Source organism: Gorilla gorilla, chromosome 10, assembly GCF_029281585.2.
Source record: "Gorilla gorilla gorilla isolate KB3781 chromosome 10, NHGRI_mGorGor1-v2.1_pri, whole genome shotgun sequence".
NCBI lineage: Eukaryota > Metazoa > Chordata > Mammalia > Primates > Hominidae > Gorilla > Gorilla gorilla.
This window is the reverse complement of record NC_073234.2, coordinates 120,935,543-120,951,339: the sequence shown is the minus strand read 5'-3', so window position 1 is coordinate 120,951,339 and position 15,797 is coordinate 120,935,543. Positions and strand designations below refer to the sequence as shown.

The 15,797-nt window shown below is 41.7% G+C and overlaps 1 long non-coding RNA gene across 1 annotated transcript in view; it reads right to left on the bottom strand.

Annotated features, from left to right (window-relative positions):
• LOC101137671 (uncharacterized) overlaps positions 1-15,797 on the bottom strand; it is a 106,194-nt gene that overhangs the window by 36,708 nt on the left and 53,689 nt on the right. The window lies entirely within an intron of this gene.

The following is a 15,797-nucleotide window of genomic DNA, read 5'->3' as shown; positions in this document are numbered from 1 at the left end:
ATAGTCAGTGAAAATTCACTAACATTGAGCTGTTTATGAAGTTTTTTTTCTTTAAGAGATGAGGTCTGGCTTTGTTGCCTAAGCTGGAGTGCAGTGGCACAATTACAGCTCACTGAAACCTTGAACTCTGGGGCTCCAGCAATCCTCTCGCCTCCGCCTCTCAAGCAACTAGAACTACAGGCACAGAACACTACATCTGGCTAATTTTTAAAAAATTTTGTAGAGACGGGGGTCTCACTATGGTGTCCAGGTTGGTCTCGGATTCCTGGCCTCAAGCCATCCTTCCTCCTTGGCCTCTCAAAGTACTGGGATTTACAGGCTTGAGCTGCCACGCCCAGCCTTACACAGATTTTAAAAGAAACTGAGTCATCCCTAGAATATGTTTGCAGGGGAAGTTTATACATTCAAAATCTCATCTAAAAATTGTGAAAGGATGTTGGTTCACAAGGCCTTTGAAGTATGACATGTTTTTATTATCTGCTTTATATCAGCTTGTATTATCTGATTCAGGAAAAGAAAGCAACACCCACACAATTTGAATTTGGGGTGTAATTAGAATCCTAGTATTTTCCAAAAGTCCAGGCAAACAAATCCCCTTGCCACAGATGGAGTTGAGGGCTTGTCTTATGGCATGACTGGCCTAATGACTGTTCCAAGGGTTGTAACTAATGACTATACCATGCTTTATTCAAGAAAAAAATAAAATAAAATCAATCAATAAGTAAATCTATTGATTCTGTTTCTCTGGAGAACACTAGTACAATATGCAAAAGTAAAGCAAGAACATCTGGAGAAAGTCAGGAATCCAATAGATTAAAGACATCTAATTTAGACAAACAAGCTCAGTACCTGTTTGGTTATGCTCAGAGCCTCCTAAAGCTATGTCTCTGTGAACACTATTGCCTTTGGGGGTAAAAAAGTTTCTTTTCTGTGAGGATTTCATCGACTACCATAGCTAAACATTTTTTTATTCTTTCAGAGTTGGGTATGTTCCATTTCAAAAGATAGTTTGCAGGAGGATCAGAAATCAAATAGACAGGTGCTTGGAAGGAACTGTTAAAGGTCCCCATCTGTTCCCCTCACAGAGGATGAGACAAGGAAGAGAAGCAGGACTGCGTTTGGTGCATCTCAGCATGGACCTGTTGCTGCTATACCACTGTGCTGTTATTTAAGACTGAAAAACACACATTTTGGGAAATGGATTGCTATATGGACTTATATATTATGTATTAGTGACCTTGTGATTTACGTATTAGTGACCTTGATCTACTGAAGGCTAAAGAGTAAAGTTGTGTGTAGCGACAAGAAGCAGGTCTTCCCTGAAGGGAATGAATATTCGTATTTTTTAACTATGCTGGGACGAAGTAGGTGCTGAGATAGGAAATTAAAGCCTTAGCCCGGGATGAGTGAGGCATGACTTACTCCTTCATGTCTCTGAGCCCTGCGCTCACTGGGACCTGGACATAGAGACACAGACACACTAGAGGACGCTTCTGTTGGAGAAGATGAGATGGACAAGAGTAAGAGAGAACCCTTCAGAGAGCCCCAGGAAAGGAACCTCTGAGCCCAATTCTGTCTGGTAGTAAGGTTTCTCTCATCCTTGTAGTTCTCTCCCAAAATATCCAGTAGAACCCTATCAAAAGACTCAGCCCAATCTTTGCCATTACTATAGGAAACAGGACAGTCCTGGATTCTATACAGGAAGGAATGGCAGCAGCTTCAAAAAGAGCTTTCCTGTGTCAGCTGAAAGTCAACCAGGGGCAAGCAGCAGCACATGGAAAGAAGACAGCAGCAGTCCTGGAGCCAGCAGAGGCAGGCAGCAACTAGATGGGTGTGTGGAATGGGCAAGGATTCCCACAGGGATGCCCAGACTCACCGGGGGAGGGAAACCTGCAGGAGCTGCAGTCATCGTGGCAGGTATTTCAAAGGAAGGATGACCCCAGACATGGGTGCATTCTGACATTTGGGTTCCTCAGAGAAAAGGAGATGACTCTCATTCACCACCACAATTTGCAATTTTGAGGTTAATCAAAAAAAGCTTTATTGTTCCCACAGCCTGGCTTCACAGTGCTTAATGTAATATAGCACTGAACTTGAAAAACACATTATTCCTAAAAAATACTGCTAGTATTCCTTTATTTTAATATTTGAAGGCTCCTCATAAAAAGTGTGTGGCTGCTGGAACACGGAAAGCAGTCAATGTATTTTGTTTGAATGGTTTAACAATGAACTGATGAAATGGCTCAGCAGTAGAAATGGGACATAAATTGGTCCAATAAGAGATAATCCTAGAAGTACTGCTGGTGTGATCAAGAAAGAGTCATTCATTTGTGAGAACATAAACCTAGAGCTGCCAGTGACCACCTCAACAGTAAACCCCCACCCATCCTAAAAATGAATTCAATGCCAAGGAAGGCAGAGGCAGAGAGAGAGAAGCAACTTCCTGATAAAACCATGTTAAACACCTGGATCCAGCCATGACTAAAGTCAGTAACCCTGAACGTTTTACCATTAGATGTGTATCATTAGGACTCTTAATTATCAGAACACAGGTGTGCTTGTTGACCTAGGAAAAATGGTGGTGGCTGTGTTGTACTCTTCTCAAACACTTTTCCTTAAAAGAAAGCAAGAAGAAACATTAGCACAACAATGATTTTCTGAAAGTCTGAGGGAACAACTCAAACCTTGTGGAACAAGTGCAGATTCAACAGGGCTATGGCTCTGTGCCCACAATCTGTCTCACTTCCATCACTGTGTTTTTTCAAAGAATGTGCAGAACTTCAGGATTTCTCCTCATGACCGAGCATGGCATAAGAAGAAAGAGCACTGAACTCACTGCCAAAGGATCTGGGTCATAGGTCCTACTCTGTCATGGATGAGGACCATGGAACCGTTCATGTGTAGGGCCAGCATCTACCACCCACAGGCCATGTACCAGATTCTGTGATGACTGGGTTCTTTTTGGGTTTTTTGTTGTTGTTGTTCTGTTTTGTTTCGTTTTTGAAATGGAGTCTCGCTGTGTCACCAGGCTGGAGTGCAGTGGTGTGATCTCGGCTCACTGCAACCTTCACCTCCCAGGTTCAAACGATTCTCCTGCCTCAGCCTCCTGAGTAGCTGGGACTACAGGTGCATGCCACCACGTCCAGCTAATTTTTGTATTTTTAGTAGACACAGGGTTTCACCATGTTGACCAGGATGGTCTCAATCTCTTGACCTCGTGATCCACCTGCCTTGGCCCCCCAAAGTGCTGGGATTACAGGCGTGAGCCACCACACCTGGCCTGACTGGGTTCTTGTAACTCATCTTGCTGAAAGTGACCAAAACATAGATGAACTAATTTAAGCCAAAGGGAGGACAAGGACATTTATGGACTCTGTGAATCTTCAGAAGTTTCCAGAAAGTCCAAGTTGCATGTAGCAAATGACTGGATTTAGTAAGGGAAATGCTTCAGTAATTTCTTAAAAATCTAGAGAGCTTTAGAGAATGAAAGTTCTCTAAGCTATGGTCTTAAACATCAAGAGATGAACAACTCTTCATAAAACAGCATGTCTCATCCACACACACTTTCACTCACCTCTCCCTCCTGTACCCTGGGTCCATTGTCTCTGCAGGCTGGACTGAGAAGGAGGAGTATAGAGGCCTCTTTGAGCAAAACATAGCCCAAGAGATATGGTCCAACCTCCTTTTGGATAGAAGTTTGAAATACAATGTTGGAGTCAGATTGTCAAGGAAGTTTGCTTTCATCTTATTTGAAATGAGGAATCATTAAGGGCAGACAATATTCATTCAACAATATGTGTTAAGTGCATAGCATGTACAAGGCCCTGTACTAAAGAAAAAAATAATAAATAATGTACAGCCCCTGATCTCAAGAGACAGGCAGTTGAAAAACAAATCTAGAAGCATCTAGAGCATCACTATCCAACAGAAATATAATGTGAACCACAAATGTAACTTTACATTTTCTAGTAGCCACATTACAAAAAATAAAAAGAGATAGGTGAATTTCACTGAATATTTTATTTAACCCAATACAGTACATTGAAAATATTATTTTAACATGCAATTACTATAAGAAAAGTATTAATGAGGTATTTTACATCCCTTTTTTCATAATAAGTCTTCAAAATTCAATGTGTATTTGGACTCAATTTGGAGTAGTCCCATTTCAGCTGCTCCATACCCACATTATCATTAGTGGCTATCTGCTGGGCAACATAAACCTCAAAGATGTTCGTGGGAGAATCATTACATGGAGAAGAAATAAAGTATCTGTCTTTCTGGGCACCCAGTGTCCATTTCAGCTCTTTTTCCTTAAATGTTATCCTGATTTTCCTCTCCTGTGTCATCTGTCCTCCGCTTAACTCATATGCATTTTGGAGGGAGTCGACACCATTTCAGATCCATAGGTCATTATATAGCTGTAGACATGGTGAGACAGACAATATAACAGTGGTTGCCTCACCTCCAAGGGGAGAGAGGGAGAATGGAGAAATTGCCAATAGGTATATGGGTATAGGGTTTCTATTTGGGTTAATGAAAATTATCCATAGTGGTGATGGATGCACACCTCTAAGAATATTCTAAAAACCACTGAAATGTACACTTTTAAAGGCTGAACTTTATAGTATGTCATTTATATCTTAATCAAACGGTTTCTTAAAAAACTCTTGACCTCGGTTCAAGGTCAGGGTTCAAGGCAGAGTTCCTCAAAAAGGTACTCTAAAATCCATCTTAGTAGGGAAAAAAGTTTATAATAAACCAATGTACATGTGATTAAAAAAAATCCATGTATGTTTACAAAGCATTAAAGTTAAAGTATTATACAAATCCAAAAAATTAGTATATATGCATTCTGGAAGCTTACACCCTAGTTGGGAACACACTGGCAGGAAATAATATAGGTTACTTAGAATTTGCTACGTTTCTACCATATCAAGTCTTTTACCTATATATTATTGCATTTTCATTTAAATCTCACAACATCCTCATTTTTGAAAACTAAAAATTTGAAACTCAGAAACGTTGGTTGAATTTCCAAAGACCATCTTGCTACTAGATAAAACATCTGGAGTTTGAACCAAGGTCTGCCACACCATGTAACCAAATAAACGGTATCAGGTATCATGAGTCTTGGGTAATTCATTTTATGATTTCTCTTACCTGGTTTTGGCCTGCAGCTTCACTGAGCCTTTCCCTGGGATATCTGGGAGACCATAGCAGAGCCCAGACTGTCCTAGTGGGTTGTGCGGTGAGCTTCAGGAAAAACGGCCCAATCCATTCCAGAACATAACGTATCAAACCCTTTCTTCCTGACACATGGGTATACTTGGTCCCCTCTTGTATAAATGGCATATTTCTTCTTCAATATAATTGTGTGTTCTTGTATACCTACAACCTTTGTGTTTCCAGCAGAGGAATTATGCCTTCAGATTCCAATCCCGTTTCAGATGTGAGTCAAGGGATCCCGGCTGGTGTTCAGCACACTAAACAGTAACCAACATAAATATCCTGGAAGCCAGAATCCTAAGGTTGTCTCCCACTCGGGAGGTTGTGAGGTTTCCGTTGTCAGTGTATGCTTCGCTTTCAAGACAAGGCAAGCTATGTGTGTGCTAAATAGGAATGTTACATGATCCACCACCCCCACTGGTGCTAAAAGGAAAATATGGGTTGAATGTAAGAGGAAAAAAACGGCGCCAGAAAGAAAGAAGAGCCAAACTAAATTTGGCATTTCACCTTTCATTTCCCCCCAAATGCTGCCTATCCACAACCCCAACTCAGTGTCAGATGTTTCAAATGTTTTCATTGTTCCTCCCCCTAACCCCGCTCCAAATCCCAGAAAGAAAGGAGGAGGGGGAAATCAATGCCATACAGATGTGTTTATCCCCTCTTGCCTGGATAAAAGGCTTCTTTCAAGTATTGTGCATATCTTCCAGGCTGAGGCTCTGCACGCTTAGGAATGCCACATGGCAGTTAGGTCAAGGCTGCTTCTCTGCTGTCCTTTTCATGTCAAACCCAAGCTTCTGTTCTCCAATGCTAAGGTTGACAGATGTGTTTTCAGGCAGCCATACACTGAAAACACATGGCAGACTGAAGCCCCTGGGCTCCTGGACCAAAGCATGGCAATGACACTGGGGAGACAATTCTACAATTTCCCAAGAGACTCCAGAGGCTCCAGGATACCACTGGGGTGGAAATGGGTGAGATAAGGATGATGCAGGCTGGGACCACACTCAGGAGAGAGGGAAAGGAGTAGGAACTTCAGTAAGACCTCATCTCTTCCTAGAATCTGGTCTGTTTGGAGATCCTGGGTCATGATATTAAGTTGTAGCAGAGGCTTGCCACACCTTGTGTTACTCATCTGTGTTTCTTATGCACACATGCAGGTAAACACACCTCTCCCTCCCTTTCTTCTTTCTTCCTTCCATTCTTTCTCCACTCTCTTCTTCCTTCTTTTTCCCTCTTTCTTCTTCCTGTTTTCCTTTTATTCTTTCCTTCCTTTCTTTCCTTCTCCCTTCCTTTCTCCCTCTTTCTCTATTTTTCTGCCTTTCTTTTCTACTTTCTCTCAAATGCTTTTTTCTTTCATCTTTCATTCTTTCCTCTTTTATAATAACTTTCCCATCTTCATCTCTAATCTCTCTCATGTCTCTCTCTTCCCACCTCTCTCTCTCTGTCTCTCCCTCTCTCTCTCTCTGATTTCCTCATCATGTATAGTAGAGATCTGTTGTTTTCACCTGCCCAGTATCTACTCCACCTTCTTTTAGTAACAGCATACTGATTTTCCTTGGGAAACCAATCTCCTCCTTTCTTAATCCATCTGGTTTGGCTGGTCCTGACATCCCCCTATCCTGGTCAGGACACTCAAAGTTGGCCAATCTGTGTCAATGAAATCCAAGTCCAAAACTTTGGTTGTAACTATTAGAAAAAGGAAAAACGAGAAGCACCTGTCCTTCAGGGATCCTGAGAAAATAGGAATACGTCTGGAGTTGCTGGCAGCCTTTTTGCTGCTTCAATTCTTTCTGTTAATTTTTTTTTCTTAAACCAGTTTTAGTTGGTTACTGTCACTTGCAATTGAAAGCAGCCTGATTATACCATATCTCTCTCCTATTTCTTCTTTTTTTTTCTTCTCTTCTATCTTTCCTTACTATGTCTTCCCTCCCCTTCCCTTCACCCCACCCCTGCCACTGTCTGTCTCTCCTTGTCTCTCCTCTGTCTTTCCTCTTTTTTTCTCTCTCTCTCTCCTCTCTTTCTCCTTTTCTCTCTCACACCCACCTCTCTCTCATGTGTTCTTACCAAGTCTCAGAGCCTGAAACACACTGAAGGCTCCGTATCCCTCCGCTTTATTAATTCTGGGTTCAGGCCCTCTTCCGATGGCTTTGCCCAGAGTTCTGGGGCACTGTTTTAGGGGACTAGGACTGCTTTGGCTGCCTGCTGAAGCTTGAGCTACTCACCCACCTTAGCAGCACATCACCTTACATCCCAGGTTAGGTGGAATTTTTACAAGTGTCTGAGTTTTCCCAGAAGCTCTCGTTCTTTTCTCTTAGCACAGCTCAATCTCATTTCTCCCTGTTGCCTCAGTGGTGGACAGTATGGTTTCTCTGCCCTCCAAGGATCGACACAGTCTTCCTTAACATAAGGGGCCCAGTCTGACAGAGGCATCAGTGTGGCCTGGGTGCTCTCCCCACTGTATTCCCGCACGCTCTCTGCCTGTGCTCCAGCCAACTTGCCTGGGTCGGGAACTTGCCAGGTGCCATCTTTGTGATCAGAATTTTCAAGAAATTTTATTAAGAACCTAAGGCAAATTTAATCTAGACTTGTGATGCAGTTGGACTCAGTGGCATGCACCTGTAGTCGCAGCTACTTGGGAGACTGAGGGAGGAGGAATGCTTGAGGCCAGGAGTTCAAGGCCAACCTGGGCAACATAGTGAAACCCTGTCTCTAAAAAAACAAAAAATGAATAAAAGTAGCTGGGCACAGTAGCGCACCTGTAGTCCCAGTACTCAGGAGGTTGAGGTAGGAGGATTACTTGAGCCCAGGAGTTGGAGAGCAACTTGGCGATATATAACAGGACTTCATCTCAAAAAACACTTTTTTAATTTTTAAAAAAACCTTGCGAATGCTATAGAAAGAGCACAGATTGAGGGGGTAAAGCAGTTGTGTCACCTGTGTGGCAGAGCCTTTTGATGGTCTCCTTAGATGCATTTTCCCTTCATTCCTCCATAATAGAACCTCCAAATCTTGATTGGGCACATAGCCACCAGAATAAATACTACATTCCCTGAGTTCCCTCGCTGTTAACTATGGATGTATATAACAAAGTTCTAACCAATAGAATATAAAAGGATATGACTTGTGTCATCCTTAGGTGTGTAAATCCTTATGTACTTATGATATGGCTTGTGTAACTTTCATGATGTATTCTTAAATGCAACGCTTCTTCCAATTTCTTTTCTTTTTCTCTTTCCTGTGAGCTGGACTGAAGTTGTGATGGCTAGAGCTAGAGCCGGCACCCTGGACCACAAAGTAGAACTCTTGGATTAAGGAGGACAGGGCAACAAAATGGATAGAGCCTTCGTTCATTGCTGATCATGGGTCCATCATTTCAGCCCTGGGCTACCAATGTTTGTATGAAAAAATAAACTTCTACCTTATTTAAACCACTGGTTTTGGCAGGGAAGCAGAGATGTTCTCTCACTCATTTTCCACCAACTCCAAATGGAGGAGATCAGAATCTACGACCACTAAGTCCATTTCTGGTCCGAAACACCAGTGGTTCTAGTTAAAGTCATAGATATGTTTACAGAGTGCAGATTTCTGAGTTTAGCTTCAAATTCAGCAGCATGGGTCGGAATAACTGGCACAGCCGAAGGAAGTGTAGGGCTCTGATTCCTTTTCTCCCCATCACTCTGTGTTTAGTGGCCAGGGGGCGCTAAGCACAGGCAGAGTGGAGCCAAAACAAAAGTAAAACTGGTATCACTTATGGAGTCCTCGCCTTGTGCTGAACTTCATTTAATCTGCACAACAGCCCGGGAAGCAAGTGCTATTACTATCTCCTTTCATGGTTGAGGAAACCGAGGCTCATAGAGGCATGTCAGGAATTGCCAGGATCCAACCATGGTGTGTCTGACTTCAGAGCCGGTTGTCTCCCAAAACGACATCTCAACATGGGAAATCCAGAGATAAAAACCCACCTAGGTAAGCCAGTGTGTACATGCCTATGTGGAAGGGGGAATGGGTAGAAGCAAAGAGGCCAAACCCTTCTTCCATGCCCAAAGCCAGAGACACCGTATGCCCATATACCTTTGCTTGAGTATTATCCAGCTGGTGTAGTGGAAAATGACAGTTCCCTGGAACTGCATGGGAGATCTCAGCACAGGACAAAAACCTGGCCAGTGGGAGATACTGGGGCTGGGAAATGCGTCCCTGCCCCCTGGCACATTGAACAAAGGAGAGACACGCCTGGTTTGTCTATAGAGAGCAGACTTGCTTTTTAATTCCCTCTTAAAATCAATTCAACTCAACCCCATGCCTGCCAGAAATACATAAGGCATGGCCCCACCCTCAAGGAGAACACAATACAATGAATATAGCTGAGATATTCATGCATCCTCAGTAGGGAAGGTTTTATTGTCCTCATCCTACCAACCAGGAAGCTAAAGATCAGAGAGATTGAGTGACTTGCAGAAAACATATGGTGGAGCCAGGATTTGAACTCTGTTCCAAAGGCCCCAAAACCTGTACAACTCCATGCTGAAAATTAGCCTCCTAAATGAGATTAGAGTCCTAATCTCAAAGCCAATGCCTCCTTCTAAGAGCAAAGTCCATTTAAAAAAAAAAAAAAATCAATCATCATTTCTTCCAGCTCTTGTTTGTAGACATCAGCCTAGAATCACCAACCCTCTTGTCTAGATGGTACCTTGGAGAATATCTAGACCAACAATCAACTTACAGTTGAAAAATATGAGTCCTGGAGTGATCACAACCTTACCAATGATCCCACAGCTCTCTTTGGCAGAGCCACCATCAAACAGAAGGTGCTGACTCCTGTACTGCACCAACCTGCTGCTTCTATACTGGAATGAGCCTACATAAACCCGTGGGTCAGCCTGTGAGTTCCAGAATCAGACAGTCTTGGGTTCAAATCTTGGCCTTGCCACATTTGTACCATGTGACATTAGCCTCCCTATATCTCACTTTTCCTTAGGCACACTTGGGCATAATCATAGTAACTGTGATGAGAAGCAAAGAAGGCGATGCACAAAAATGATGTGCTTGGTGCCTGGCACACAGTAATTCCCTGGCAAACGCCACTGTGCAGGCCACTCCCCTCTCAACCAGCACATCCCAAACAAGAGCATCAGAGAAGGATACAATTAAATCAGCACATAAAACATGAGCATTTTCCCTCATCTCAAGCTGACAGATGAATACAACCTGGAGATTATATATCATGTCTCAGAGAAATAATTCTAAACAAGGAGACACTGAGCCAGAGCACTGGAGCCTCCCACCCCCTTGGTTCACCTTCTTATCTGCTAAGGCATCATTCAGCCTGTGCCTTCACACCTCACCCAGATGTAACAATCAGGTTCCAGTCTTCTCTCCTAAGTGAGCGTTAGGATTTCCAGAGATGAGTGTGAAAGGCATCTAAGCATCTAAATCCCTGGGAATGGAGAGAGAGTGAAGTCCCTTTCTTTCGCTCCCATTTCCTGCCACTCCCATGGCCTCACCCTCTGCACTCTCCCCCAGCCCTGAGCCTTCTCCAGCAACGAGCTTTTGGGAAGGGGGCGCTGTATGAGGAGGGAGAGACTGTTAAGCCACAAATCAGAAAGCAGCAGGGATGGTGCCTGCATATCTCTTACTCAAGCTTGAGAACAAATCCGAAGCACCCCAACCTCTTACAGATTTGGGAATGCTTGCAATACATATGTCAGCTGGCTAGGAGCTTTTGTTTAAAAAACAGTAAAAACCTGCCCCCATTTTGCCTTTGTCTATAGAACCTGCTGCACTTCCAGAGTGGAAGAACAGGAACATGAAGCAGTGATAGGGAGAAAAGCACAGGTGCTGAAGACAGAGAGGCTTTGGTTTGGCTCCCCCACCACTGGGAAGGTGGCCTTTAGGTAACCTAGAGGAATTTTTTTTAAAGACAGCTTTGGTAAGATATAATTCACACACTATACAATTCACCCATTAAAAGTGTACAATCCAATGGTTTTTAGGATATTTGCAGAGTTTCGCAAACATCAATTTTAGAGCATTTTCATCACCTGAGAAAGACACTCCATAACCATTAGCAGTCACTCCCAATTTCTCTCCCTGCCTTAGCTATCCTCTCCCTCCCTCTCCCAGCCCCAGGCAATCACTGACTAACTTTCTGTCTCTATATATTGTCTATTCTGAATCTTTTTTCCTCCTGTCTAACTATAAATGTCTCCCTATAAATATATCCCTTGACCAATATCTCCCCATCCACATGGATGGGGAACCTTCCCATACCAGAGGCTTGGATGGTTAGGGAGGGGGTCCCACTCACCACCCAAACCCTTGTCCTTCTATGAGAAGAGCGTTTTTAGATTCCACATATAGTCATGTTGTAGTTGTCTTTCTATGCCTGGCTTATTACACTTAACATAATATTCTCCAGGTTCATCCATGTTGTCCCAAATGACAGAATTTTGTTCTTTTTTGTGGCTGAATTGTATTCTATTGTGTATATGTAACACATTTTATTTATCCATTCACCCATTGATGGACATACAGGTTGGTTTGGTCCTGACATCCCCCCATGGTTCCGTGTCTTGGCTATTGTGAATATTGCTGTAATAAACATGGAAGTGCAGATATCACTTCTGCATACTAATTTTATTTCTTTTGGATATATACCCAAATTCACTGGGATCGCTGAATTCATATGGAAGCTCTATTTTTCATTTTTTGAGGAACATCCATACTGTTTTCCATAATGGCTGTACTAATTTACATTCCGACCAACAGTGTGTAAAAGTTCCCTTTCTCCACACCTTCACCAACATATACCTTTTTTTATTATATCTATTCTAACAGTAGTAGGATAAGATTGAGACGTGAGGCCAGCTGGGCTTCTGGGTCGGGTTGGGACTTGGAGAACTTTTCTGTCTAGCTAAAGGATTGTAAACACACAAATCAGCACTCTGTGTCTAGCTAAAGGTTTGTAAACGCACCAGTCAGCACTCTGTAAAAATGGACCAATCAGCACTCTGTAAAATGGACCAATCAGCGCTCTGTAAAATGGACCAATCAGCAGGACGTGGCGGAGCCAAATAAGGGAATAAAAGCTGGCCACCAAAGCCAGCAGTGGCAACCCCCTCTGGTCCCCTTCCACCCTGCGGAAGCTTTGTTCTTTCGCTCTTCACAATAAATCTCGCTGCTGCTCACTCTTTGGGCCCGCACTACCTTTATGAGCTGCGAAGGTCTGCAGCTTCACTCCTGAAGTCAGCAAGACCACGAACCCACCCAGAGGAACAAACAACTCCAGATGTGCCACCCTTAAGAGCTGTAACACTCACTGCAAAGGTCTGCGGCTTCACTCCTGAAGTCAAGCGAGACCACAAACCCACCGGAAGGAAGAAACTCTGGACACATCTGAGTATCTGAAGGAACAAACTCCAGACACACCATCTTTAAGAACTGTAACACTCACCACGAGGGGCCGCGGCTTCATTCTTGAAGTCAGCGGGACCGAGAACCTACCAGAAAGAACCAATTCCGGACACAAGATCTCATTGTGGTTTTGATTTGTATTTCCCTGATGATTAGTGATGTTGACCATTTTTTCATATATGGCCGTGTATTGCTTAATGGTAGGGATACATTCTGAGAAATGCGTCCTTAGGTAATTTCATCATTATGTGAACATCACAGAGTGTACTTATACAAACCTAGATGGTATAGCCCATCACACACCTTGTAGTCTTGCATGTCTTCTTTTGGAAAATGTCTATTCAAGAATCATTACCTAGGCTATATGGTAGAGCCTACCGTTCTTAGGCTACAAACCTGTACAGCATGTTACTGTACTGAACACTGTAGGCAACTGTAGCACAGTGTTAAGTATTTGTACATCTAAACATACAAAAGATACAGTAAAAATACAGTATAAAAGATTCAAAAATGGTACACCTGTATAGGGCACTTACCATGAATGGAGCTTGCAGAACTGGATGTTGCTCTGGGTGAGTGGGTGAGTGAGTGGTGAGTGAATGTGAAGGCCTAGGACATTACTGAACACTACCGTAGACTTTAAAAGCACTGCACACTTAGGCTATACTAGATTTATTTAAAAATATTTTCTTCCTTCAGTAATAAATTAACATCAGTTTATTGTAACAGTTTTATTTTATAACCTTTTTAAATTTTTTAACTTTTTGACTCTTGTAATAACACCTTTTTTAACACTTAACTTTAAAGCACACATTGTCCAGCTGTATTAAAATATTTTCTGTATATCTATATGCTTTTATCTTTATTGTATACACTTTTTTCTATTTTTAAAATTTTTTGCTTTTCTTAACTTTTTAAACTTTTTTGTTAAACCTCAGACACAAGCACATACATTAGCCTAGGCCTGTACAGTGTTGAGATCATCAATATCACTGTCTTTCACCTCCACATCTTGCCTCACTGGAAGGTATTCAGGGCAATAACACCCATGGAGCTGTCATCTCCTGTAATAGCAATGCCTTCTTCTAGAATACCCCCTGAAGGACCTGCCTGGGGCTACTTTACAGTGAACTTTTTTTTTAATAAGTAGAGGAAGTACCTGCTAAAATAATGATAAGAAAGTGTAGTACAATAAATACATAAACCAGTGAAAAACTCATTTATATCGAGTATTATGTACTGTGTATAACTGTATTTGCTATGCTTATATAATTAGCAGTGCTGTAGGTTTGTTTACACCAGTATCATCACAAACACATGAGTAATGCATTGCACTATGATGTTAACACAGCTACTGCACTCACTAGGCAATAGGAATTTTTCAGCTCTACAATAACCTTATGGGACCACCATCATATATGGAGTACTGTCACTAACTGAAACACTGCTCTGCAGTGCATGACTACACCTGTTGGCCATTTGTATATCTTGTTATGGGAAATGTTTATTCAAGTCTTTTGTCCCTTAATGGGGTAATGTATTTTCTTGCTATTGAGTTGTTTTAGTTCTTTATATATTGATATTTACTGTTGGTTGATATAGTCTGAAAATATTTTCTCCCATTCTATAGCTTGTCTCTCTGGAAAATGTTTATTCAAGTCTTGTCCATTCTTTAATGGGGTAATATATTTTCTTGCTATTGAGTTGTTTTAGTTTCTTATATACTGATATTAATGTTTGCTGAATGTATAGCTTGAAAATATTTTCTGCCATTCTATAGTATGTCTTTTCACTCTGTTAGTTGTTTCCTTTGCTGTGCAGAAGCTTTTTCATGTGATGTTTTTGCTTTTGTTGCCTTTGCTTTTGAGGTTATATCGAAAGAATCATTGCCAAGATCAATGTCATGGAGAGTTTCCCCCACGTTTCTTCTAGTAGTTTCGTAGTTTGGAGTCTTACATTTAAGTTTTTAATGCATTTTGAGTTGACTTTTGCATATGGTGCAAGACAAGAGTAACTTCATTCTTCTGGGGCTGGGCACAGTGGTTCACACCTGAAATGAGGAGACCACGAGTTTGATACCAGACTGAGCAACATAGAGAAACCTCATCTCTACAAAAAAAAAAGTTGTCTTTAGCCAAGTGTGATGGTGTGCACCTGTAGTCTCAGCTACTCCGGAAGCTGAGGTGGGAGGATTGCTTGAGCCCAAGATTTCAAGGTCACAGTGAGCTGTGATTGTACCACTACCCTCCAGCCTGGGCAATAGAGTGAACCTCTGTCTCTAAAAACAAATTACATTTAAAAGAAAATGTTATTCTTCTGCATGTGGATATCTAGTTTTCTCAACACCATTTATTGAAGAAATTATTCTTTTACCAGGTGTTCTTGGAATCTTTGTCAAAAATCAGTTGACTGTAAGTGTGTAGATTTATTTCTGAGCTCTCTGTTCTGTTTCATTGGTCTATGTGTCTGTTTTTATACCAGTACCATGCTGTTTTGGTTACTATAGTTTTGTAATATATTTTGAAGTTTGGTAGTATGACACCTCCCAGCTTTGTCCATTTTTGTTAAAGATTGCTTTGGTAATTGAGGGTCTTTTGTGATTTCATGCCAATTTTAGGGCTTTTTTTCTATTTCTATGAAGAATACTATTAGCATTTTGATACAGATTTCATTAAATCCATAGTTCACTTTGGGTAGTATGGACGTTGATCTACCAAACAACAAGCAGGCTTTTTTCTTAAGGAAGATGACTTGTGTAACTGACAGTTTCCCTTTTCAAAATGGCTGCTAGAAATTCAAGGGCCCAGTTTGGGGCCCTGGAAATAGGATGTCATTAGCCTGGACTTTTCAGTCTTTTTGCTGGCTCCACATTAATCTACATTCTTGTTTTGTTTTGTTTTTCCATAGTACCATTTTATGTATTTTAGATATACTCCTAAGCTTGTAAATCCTTTCTGAATTGAGGCAATAAAAGTAAATAATACAAAACAATGCCTGCAGAATTGTTTTCCGAATTACCAGTAATGTAGGTGAACTTCTCAATATTCTCATTGAGTAATACTAAACAAATAGTAGATGTTATTATTCCTGTGGGTTTTCACAAGCATTATCTGGTTTGTTCTGAGGGAGTTGAGGCCAGATTTAACATGAAGAAACAG